Consider the following 10,039-nt stretch of genomic DNA (forward strand, 5'->3'; position numbering starts at 1 on the left):
CTGCCTCAGGCAGGAGACCCCAAGTAGTTGGGACTCCAGGTGTGCACCACCATGTCCGGCTAATTTTTTTTGTATTTTTAGTAGAAACGGGGTTTCACCATGTTGGCCCAGATGGTCTTGATCTCCTGACCTCAGGATCCGCCTGCCTCGGCTCCCAAAGTACTGTGATTACAGGTGTGAGCCACTGCACCTGGCCACTTGCAGGTTTTACTGAGGAGGCTTGATGGCTCCAGAGGGGAAGACGGAGTCTGGCAGGGAATGAGGGGGAGGCTGGAGGTCCCAGGCTGGCCCTGAGCAGAAGGGGAAGGGACGCGTGGGGAGGTGGGATTGCAGTGAGGCCTGGGTCCGAGGAGCTGGGAAGGGGCAGCACAGGCTGTTACCCGTCAGGAAACTACCTGGTCAGGATTTAAGACCGTTTTCTCTGTTATTAAAATTGCCAAGAGTCGTGACAGGGTGGAGCTGGAGTGAGGGAGAGGGAGCGGCAGAGAGGTGGGGTGCTTAGGGCTTGGCACGTGAAGCCCCAGGGCACAGAGTGAAGACATGGGGCTGAGCTGCATGGAGCTGGGAGAGGGAAGGCAGGCACTGGGGCCCTGATGGGAAGGGAAGAGCGCCGCCCTCACAAGGCCCCGTCAGCTCCCTCGGCAGGGTGCCTGCGCGCGCGTTACAGAGAATGAGGTGGACTCCTCCAGGCTGAGAGGTCTACTGTTCACACAACAGCATGCAAAGGGCAGGAGGCCATACCCGTGCCGGTCTGTGCCTAGAAAATGCTGGAAGGGGGCCGGGCTCAGTGGCTCACACCTGTAATCCCAGCAAAGTCTGGGGGGGCCAAGGCTTTGAGGTCAGGAGTTCGAGACCAGCCTGGCCAACATGGGGAAACCCTGTCTCTACTAAAACTCCAAAAATGAGCCCGGCGTGGTGGTGCACGCCTGTAATCCCAGCTACTCGGGAGGCTGAGGCAGGTGAATCGCTTGAACTTGGGAGGCGGAGGCTGACAGTGTTTTCAGTGTACACTGGTTTCCTGGGGGAATTGTGGTAAGTCAAGGGGCACCCGTGCACACTCACCGGCTTGGGTGTTTTGGTCCACGGTGGTGGTCTGTAGGTTAGAATGCTGCATTCCTCTGCACCTTCTCCACGTTCAGGCAGGCTCTGCTGCACACATGCTCTCCACCCTACCCAGTGGCCCACGGTTTCAGCACGACCACATGCTGTCCAGGTAGCAGCCTGGGGGCAGTGGGCTACGCCTGGAAGCCTGGGTGAGCCTCTGCCACCTGCCACCTGGGTGAGTGGAAGTGCAGCGGAGACCCTCACACGACAGGGACATCACCTGGCTGCTGGTGTCTTGGGACGCGCCCTGTGTTGAGGGACACATGAGTGTGTATTAACTCAGGCTGGGTTTTCAGGGTCCAGGCACAGGCCTGTTACAGATGGCTGGGGTTCACATCCTCCTCTTCCTTTATTTTTGAGACAGAGTCTCACTCTGTGGCCAGGCTGGAGTGCAGTGGCGCCATCTCAGCTCACTGTAACCTCCGCCTCCCGGGTTCAAGTGATTCTCCTGCCTCAGCCTCCCAAGTAGCTGGGATTATAGGCGCCCATCACCACGCCCAGCTCAATTTGTATATTTTTAGTAGAGATGGGGTTTCACCATGTTGGCCAGCCTGGTCCCAAACTCCTGACCTCATGATTTGCCTGCCTCAGCCTCCCAAAGTGCTGGGATCACAGGCGTGAACCACTGCGCCCGGCCTCGTCCTCTTCCTTTCTGTGTGACTTAGCCTCTCGGTTTCCTCATCTGGATGGTGGCACAGAGAGGACACAAGTGAGTCGGGACAGGGCCTGCTTGGCCACTTGGAGGCCCAGCCCCAATGCCCAGGCAAAATTGCACAATTCACACTTTGTAACTTGTACATTAATATATATTTTATTCTCACCAGAACAGTGGGACCCCTGCACAAAACTGGTTTTATTTTGCTCTTGACATGTGCACGTCCCACCAGCACACTCTGCCTGTGGCTTCTGGAGGGTGTCCCCTGTGCCGCCCCCTTTGCCCCCCCCACGCTCACCACTTTGCAGCCCCTTCTGCAGCCCCTTGCACCCCCCTCTGCAGCCCGTTGCACGCCCTCCCCTCTCTGCAGCCCGCTGCACCCCCCTCTGCAGCCCCCACTCTTCCTCCCATTGCTCCCACCATGGCTGCTTGGAGAAGTGAGAATCCAAGGCCCCAGTGACTGGCCCAGCAGCAGGCCTGGGTCTCCACCTGCCTGGGGGGGGGGGTCGGGGACAGGCCTGGCCTCCCCCGCTTACTGGGACCCACTGAGGATGCCCCCCTCCCACTGAAACCTCAGAATTCCAAAGGCATCTGGGTGTAGCCCAGTTTCCAGCTCAGCCCGGTCCACCACAAAACCTTCAGATTTTGAAAGCCCCTGTCGCTCTGCCAGAGGACATTCCAATCCTTGATCTTGGCTGGGAATGGAGGGAGATCAGCTCCTCGCACTGACAGATAAAGAAACTGAGGGCAGCTTGTCCCAACCCCAAGGCCAGGGTCAGCCTCCCCCAGGGAGTCAGGGAGGTAGCTGGGCTCCGGCGGGGGAACACATGGCCTGGAATCCTTGGGCCACTTGAGACCCTCTGGGCTCATTGGGAGGGGCCCAGGTCCCCAGGTCCCCAGGTCCCCAGGTCCCCTCCTCTTCCCCATCTCCCAACTTATTACTCAACCTGATGCTGCCTTCGGCCTGAGAGGGAGACCCTGAAGGGTGGTCACCCAGCACAAACTCCCCTGCCTGGCCAGGAGCCCCGGGCTGGCTGGATGTGACCGCCTCACTCAGGGTATGCATGTCTTCGGAAACGAGAACCAGCTGACACATGTGGGGCATTAGCGCGGCTGTCCCGGGTACTGTGCATGCCTGGGGACTGTTTCTCTTGAGGAGGTGGCTGTTTTGTAGCTGCAGAGCTCTGTGGGTGAGAAACAGAAACCACCCCCAAGCCTTGTGACCTGGGAGGCAGGAGGCGCGTCTGTCCCCCTGGGGCTGGGGGAGCTGCTCGGAGGTGCTCAGCACTGCGTCTTGCTCATGGTGAGTCTCGGGGAGTCAGGAGCCAGGGCTTGTGGTTTTGGGGAGCATGGAGCCAGGCTGAGGTCCAAAGTTGGCATGAGGGCAGAAAGCCCCTGTCTTCTCTGACTGCCTGCAATCCACCATCAGGGAGGGAGAACCTCAGTTAGTAGGCGCCTACTGTATGCCATGGGGCGCCATCTTGGGCAGCAAAGGGTGAGAGTCTTGGATGATGGAAATGGGTGGGGCCTCAGCTCCAGGCAGGGCTAAGAGGGTGGCCTCTGGGGTGACTGTGTCTGCAGTGTGGGTGAGGGGCTCCGACCTCACGGGAGCCGGGAGCCTACTGGGGAGTCCCTGAGAGGTGCTTCGCTGGGACTCATTGGGAGGAAGAGGTCCCACCCTGGTACAGATGTGGGGTGTGGGGGCAGAGTGGTGGGGGCAGCCATGGGGGGCCTGGGTGGGGTGAGGAGGGATTTGGGGAAGCCACCAGCCTCAGGGTGGGCTGGATGCTGGGGCGAGGCACTGGGGCGGAAGCCAGGGTGCTGCCCTTGCAGCTGGGCCTGCAGGCTGAGGAGCCCGTGGACTTCCCCGTGCAGACATCAGCCTGGTCAGGAGCCCGAAGAGAGTCGGGTGCTGCTGAGCCTCCGGGGCTTCCCAGGGAAAGAGACAGGGCCGGGCTCACTGTGGAGCCTCAGGCTCCCAGGCATGCCTTCCTCAAGGCTTATTTGGGGGGCTGCTGTGCCAGGCTCCGTGGATGGTCACATGGGCCCCACGCTGATGTGGGCTCGTGCCCTCACAGGTACAAGGACAGGCTGACGTGGGCAGGGGCACGTGTGTGGCTAATCTCTGGGCGTGTGTGTCTGTTTGCACGTGTGTAGTATCTGAGTGTGCGTTTACTTACCGCATGTGGGAAAGTCTGCATGTGACTGTTCTGGGTACGTGGACATCTGACCACGTGGGCTTGCAGTGTGTCCAGGTGCTCCTGTCTGCAGTGTTCCCGATGACCTGTGTGTGAGCAGGTGTGTGGGGAGTGGGCGGGTCCCCATTGCGTGTGGCTACTTGTGCAGAAGTGGTGAATCTGATAGGCCCGTGATGGTGTCTACACACAGGCTGTGGATGCGGCTTGTGTGCAGTTCGGGGACACAGAGCCAGGTGGACACACGGACACACTCGGCGTCCGACCCACCGCCTTCTCTCTGTTGAGGCTGTGGCCTGCCTCTCGACAGACAGAGCTGGGTCAGCACCACCGTGTGAGGAGAGAGTGTGGGGTGGTCCTCGGGGCAGCCATCTCTGGAGATGGGACCTGCCACAGACAGGAATGGGGACCAGGAGTCTCTGATGCGTGAGCTCAGGCTCACCACAAAGCGCTTCTCCCAACCCCCAGCAGCTCTCTGAGCAACGCTTCTCTAAATATTAACGTTTGGGGCAGGACTCCTAAGCCCAGCTGTCTGCCTAAGCCTCACCATGGCCAGGGGAGGGGCAGGAGAAGGACCCTGGTCAGTCGGGGACATGAAAGACACACACCCAGAACCGGTGTACAGAATTACAAACACAGCCTGAGCCTTTCCCACCGCGACGCTGCGGGCTTCACCCTCTGCGTCAAGATGTCCGGCAAGGCACAAGCATTTCCCCTGCTCTGTCCACAAAGGCGAGAGGAAGGGAATTAAAAAAGAATAACGCAGTCGTCAGAGCAGAAAGGCAGCCGCTGCAGGTCAAGTTTCCGACCCATTTCTGGGAAGGAGGAAGTGGTTGGAAGAGCCTGTCTGTGAGGCTGACTGGAGGTCCCCTGGGAGCATTCCGGGGTGCTGCAGTGAGCAGGGAGGGAGCCGGAAGGGGGTCTGCACACCCACCACCTGCGTGACTGCCCAGGAGTGAGGAAGACGCTCATGCTTGATGGAATAACTGACCCCAGGACCACCCGGACGGACACATCATCCTAACCCACCCTCAGCCAAGAAAGTCAGGACGCCCTTCCCTAAATATGTTTTGGAGAATCAGGGTAGCTATTTTTAAAACGGCTGCTGGGTGCGGTGGCAGTTACTTTAAAAACAGCCACTGTGGACCCAGCTACTTGGGAGGCTGAGGTGGGAGGACCACTTGAGCCTGGGAGTTGGTGTCCAGCCTGGGCAGAATAGCAAGACCCTATCTCATTTGAAAAAAAAAAACAAAGGTCATGCTTGCATTCTGGTTAAAGGGCCCCTGGTAACGGTGCATCTCCAGAGCTCGTCCGTCCTCACAAAGCCTGGAGTTGACAGCCCACCTTGCTATTGCTTTATTTGTAAAGGTTAAATTCAAAGTGACAAAGATCACCAGCTACTTAGGGAAGTCCGTAAATGCAGCAAAGGGTCCAGATGAACAGGGGAGCCGTGTCCGCATTCCATCCAGCAAACAACGGAAGAAAACTGAGCAGCTGACTCCAAACAGCCCTGCCTCCCTGACGGGACCCGGGCGGGCGCCGCAGGAGAGAGCACAGAAAACCGCGGGAGCCACCCTCGGAGACCAGACGCACCACCCCCGAGAAACGGGAGAAGCGTCCTGGGAGACAAAACAGAGGAAACCCGGGATGGGTGGCAGAAAGGAAGCTCAGACCGTCCGGCCTGGCCCGAAACCCGCGCCAGACAGCGATCAGAAAGGAGGTGTCGGAGGAGGAAGACTGATGGCTGGAAAGGGCCCTGAACCTGAGGCTGCGGGAGAGCTCCAGGGATGAAAATAAAGCGTCACACTAGAGCACGTGGCAGAGGAGCGCGGAGCTCCGAAGAAACAGGGGGCTCCACACCTCGGAGGGAAGAGCACAGTCCTCGCAGAGAGCCGGCTCAGGCCCACAGGACGTGGCTCCCATCAGCCACGTGTGCACCGACTGAGCGTGGCACGTTCGTGTCCTCAGGGAAAAAGGTTTACCACCCAACATGCACATCCAGCAAAGCTGCTGATCCGTGAGGAGGGCCAAACAAAGACACACGGGCAGGGGAGGACTCTGGGTTGAATTCACCGGCAGCCTGGCGCCAGTGTCTGCCGCTGGCGAGGACCTCAGGGAGCCTCCTGTCATGGCAGAAGGGGAGGAGAATGGAGTGTCATTTTCCAGGTCCTTGGTGTTTTGAACAAAGAATTGGACAAAACGTCCACAGTAACTAAGGAAGAAAGCAGAGGGGGAAGCAGCAAAGACAGGGTTTATTAAAGGGAGAGAGCACTCGGGCGTGGGGGGCAGTGGGCCCCGTTACAAAGTTTTCTGGGGTTTTTTTGGGTTTGTTTGTGATACGGAGTCTCACTGTGTTGTCCAGGCTGGAGTGCAGTGGCTCCGTCTCGGCTCACCGCAACCCCCGCCTCCTGGGTTCAAGCAATTCCCCTGCCTCAGCTCCCTGAGTAGCTGGGACCACAGGTGCACACCACCATGCCTGGCTAATTTTTGTAGTTTTAGTAGAGACACGGTTTTCCACGTGGGTCAGGCTGGTCTTAAACTCCTGACCTCAGGTGATCCGCCTGCCTCAGCCTCCCAAAGTGCTGGGATTACAGGCGTGAGCCACCGCACCTGGCCAGTTTCCTGCATTTCAAGCGCACGTTTCGTGGTTCCTATTGACTACCCATTATCCAGATGAAAGATGTGGTCCGTGGCTAATCTGAGGCCGAGGGGGGCTGTCTGTGAAGATGAACGGATGGCCACCGCCAGGCCCTGGTACTTCCCTTTCTACCTGGATGTGACGGGAGGGGCTGGACGCAGAACAGCCTCTGATCCTTCGCTACTGGGCGTGGGGTTTTCCCTTTGGTTTAGTTTTTGGAAGTTGGCGTTAATTGGCCTTAGGTTCCCTGCCCCCAGCCCTGGGTGTTTTTCCTTGATTCAGCACGAACTGACTTCGGACTCTGTGCCCCGAGACCTGGGTGTTTTCTCTTTTAGGAAGTCAGCACATATTGAGCTCCCATTCCCTGCGCCCAGCCCCCCGTGTTTTCCCTGGATCCCGTGAGAACTGGCCTTAGGTTCCCTGACCCCAGACCCCGTTCTTCTGCATCTCCGGCATCACGTGCGGAGAGGGAGTGAGAGTGACAGGGGAGGCGTCAGGCTTGGTTTAACCATCAGAGCAGAGCTCGCTCATCACCTCCAGAACAGCACCAGGCCATCCATGAGGGATCTGTCCCTGGGACCCCAAACTCCCGACACTGGGGATCCAATTTCCACATGAGATTTGGACAAGCATGCAAACTCTATCAAGACTAGAAAGAAAACATAGGTGGGAGACCTCCAGTGCATAAATGAAGTGAGCCCCGAGATTCCGAGCTGGGGGCAGCGGGGTGGACGACGGAGGGTGTGGGTCAGGAAGGAGGCTGCAGAGCTCAGAACTCGGGAGGCGGAAGATCATGAGGGCACCCAGTGAGGGGCAGGAAAAGAAGGGCCACTGGAGAGCCAGGACAAACTATCAAAGCCCAGGGAGAAGGCAGGCTGAAGGCAACTGGCTGGGTCTGAGGGTGGTTCTGAGTGGCGGGAGCATTTGTGCTCACAGCAGGACGGTTGTGGGGTAGGTTTCTCAAAGGCGTCTACAGATGAAGAGGCTGAGGCTGAGAAAAGTGACCCGCTCTCCCACGCTGCCTTTCCGTCGCGGCCCTGAGAGGGGCACCCTCATGTGGAATGAAGTCAGTGGCTTAGAATCTCGGGAATGGCGCAAAATGCAGTCCACACGGGGCCATTTTCCCGGGCCCTCGGCCGGGTCTGGTGCCTGAAGGAGCTCACACACCTGTGGTGAGGCCCAGAAATTCTCGTGATGGTTGAATGAGGGTGCTACATTTTCATTTTGCACTGGGCCCTGAAGGGTGTAGCTGGGTGGCAGGGTTTGGCTCTGCGCCCGACCCAAAATCTCATCTTGGGTTATAATCCCCACGTGTCAAGGCAGAGGCCAGGTGCAGGGGCTGCCTCGTGGGGGCAGCTCACCCCGTGAGCTCCTGGTGCTGGGCGAGTTCTCACAAGATCTGGTTTTTAAGAGAGTCTGGCCCTTCCCCTCACTCTCTCTGCTGTGACGTGCGACGCCTGCGTCTCCTTCGCCTTCTGCCATGATTGTAAGTTTCCTGAGGCCTCCCCAGCCACGCAGAACTGTGAGTCAATTAAGCCTTTTTTCCTTTATAAATTTTCCAGTCTTGGCCGGGAACCCAGTCTTGGATATTTACTTCTTTCCCCCTCCCCGGCTTTTTTTTTTTTTTTTTTTTTTTGAGACGGAGTCTCACTCTGCTGCCCAGGCTGGAGTGCAGTGGCACAATCTCAGCTCACGGCAACCTTCGCCCCTTGGGTTCAAGTGATTCTTCTGCCTCAGCCTCCTCCGTAGCTGGGTCTACAGGCATGTGTCACCATCCCGGCTAATTTTTTATTTTTTAGTAGAGATGGGGGTGGGGGTCTCACCATGTTAACTAGGATGGTCTCGATCTCTTGACCTCGTGATCTGCCCGCCTTAGCCTCCCAAAATGTTGGGATTACAGGTGTGAACCATGGCACCCAGCCATGAATTCTAATCTTTTAAAAATATTGAATGGAAGGCCGGGCGCGGTGGCTCAAGCCTGTAATCCCACCACTTTGGGAGGCCGAGGCGGGTGGATCACGAGGTCAAGAGATCGAGACCATCCTGGTCAATACGGTGAAACCCCGTCTCTATTAAAACTACAAAAAATTAGCTGGGCATGGTGGTGCGTGCCTGTAGTCCCAGCTACTCAGGAGGCTGAGGCAGGAGAATTGCCTGAACCCAGGAGGCGGAGGTTGCGGTGAGCCCAGATCGCACCATTGCACTCCAGCCTGGGTAACAAGAGCGAAACTCCGTCTCAAAAAAAAAAAAAAAAAAAAAATTGAATGAAAATACTATTTATCACGGCATGCGCTTTTTGTATTTTTAGTAGAGATGGGGTTTTACATGTTGGTCAGGCTGGTCTCAAACGCCTCGGCCTCCTCGGTGCTGCGATTACAGATGTGAGCCACCATGCCTGGCCCCACATCTGACTAATTTTGAGTTTTTGCTAGAGACAAGGTTTCACCATGTTGGCCCGGGGGTCCTGACGTGGGAGGCTGAGGTATGTGGTCCATACCTGTGATCCCAGCTACTCAGGAGGCTGGGCGTGGTTGTGCCACTTGTGGTCCCTGCTAGTTGGGAGGCCAGGCATGGTGGTGTGTGCCTGTGCTCCCAGCGACTCAGGTGGCTGAGGTGAGCGGGGCACACCTGTGCGCCCAGAGACTCGGGAGGCTGAGGTGAGCGGGGCACACCTGTGCGCCCAGAGACTCGGGAGGCTGAGGTGAGTGGGGCACACCTGTGCGCCCAGAGACTCGGGAGGCTGAGGTGAGCGGGGCACACCTGTGCTCCCAGAGACTCCGGAGGCTGAGGTGAGTGGGGCACACCTGTGCGCCCAGCCACTCGGGAGGCTCGGGCAGAAGGAGCACTTGGGCCCCGGAGGTACAGGTTTTGTAAGCTGAGATCGAGCCACTGCACTCCAGGTGGGGCGACCCTCCTTCCCTGCCAGTCTCCCCGCTCCCAAGCCTCTGACCAGCTTTCCCTCCTGCTCCTCCCAGGAGCCCTGGCTTAGCCCTGCTTCTCAGCTCGCTGTCCTCAAAAACCCCCTACACTGCCAGCCCTGGGATTGGGATTCTTCCGTCAGGGACCACCGGGCCGCTGTGTTCCCAGAAGCCCCCTCTGCTCCGCAGAGGCCTAAAGGCGCCTTTTCTCAGGAAAGTCCAGGTGCTCGGCCGGAAGCCCTGTGGCCGGAGTGTGGGTCCCTGTGACGCTGGAAGTCAGAGCAGTGCCGACCCCCAGCATTAGGGCACTTATCGGGGCCAGAGGAGACCAGACCACTCAGCATTAGGGCAGGTGTCGGGGACAGAGGGGACCAGACCCCTCAGCATTAGGGCAGACGTCAGGGGACAGAGGGGACCAGAACCCTCAGCATTAGGGCAGGTGTCGGGGACAGAGGGGACCAGACCCCTCAGCATTAGGGCAGGTGCCGGGGGACAGAGGAGACCAGACCCCTCAGCATTAGGGCAGGTG

General features: G+C 58.3%; 1 protein-coding gene across 2 annotated transcripts in view; it reads left to right on the forward strand.

The window, feature by feature from the left end:
• The first annotated feature begins 2,838 nt into the window (after positions 1-2,838).
• DPEP1 (dipeptidase 1) overlaps positions 2,839-10,039 on the forward strand; it is a 17,033-nt gene continuing 9,832 nt past the window's right edge. Inside the window, exon 1 of one of the 2 annotated variants that reach the window (XM_037733254.1) lies at positions 2,839-3,062. The gene's annotated coding sequence lies outside the window, so the exon portion shown is untranslated. The remainder of the gene's footprint in view (positions 3,063-10,039) is intronic. The other variant, XM_037733253.1, reaches the window with a different exon arrangement.

The sequence above is a fragment of the Cebus imitator genome, unplaced genomic scaffold (genome assembly GCF_001604975.1).
Source record: "Cebus imitator isolate Cc_AM_T3 unplaced genomic scaffold, Cebus_imitator-1.0 Scaffold509, whole genome shotgun sequence".
NCBI lineage: Eukaryota > Metazoa > Chordata > Mammalia > Primates > Cebidae > Cebus > Cebus imitator.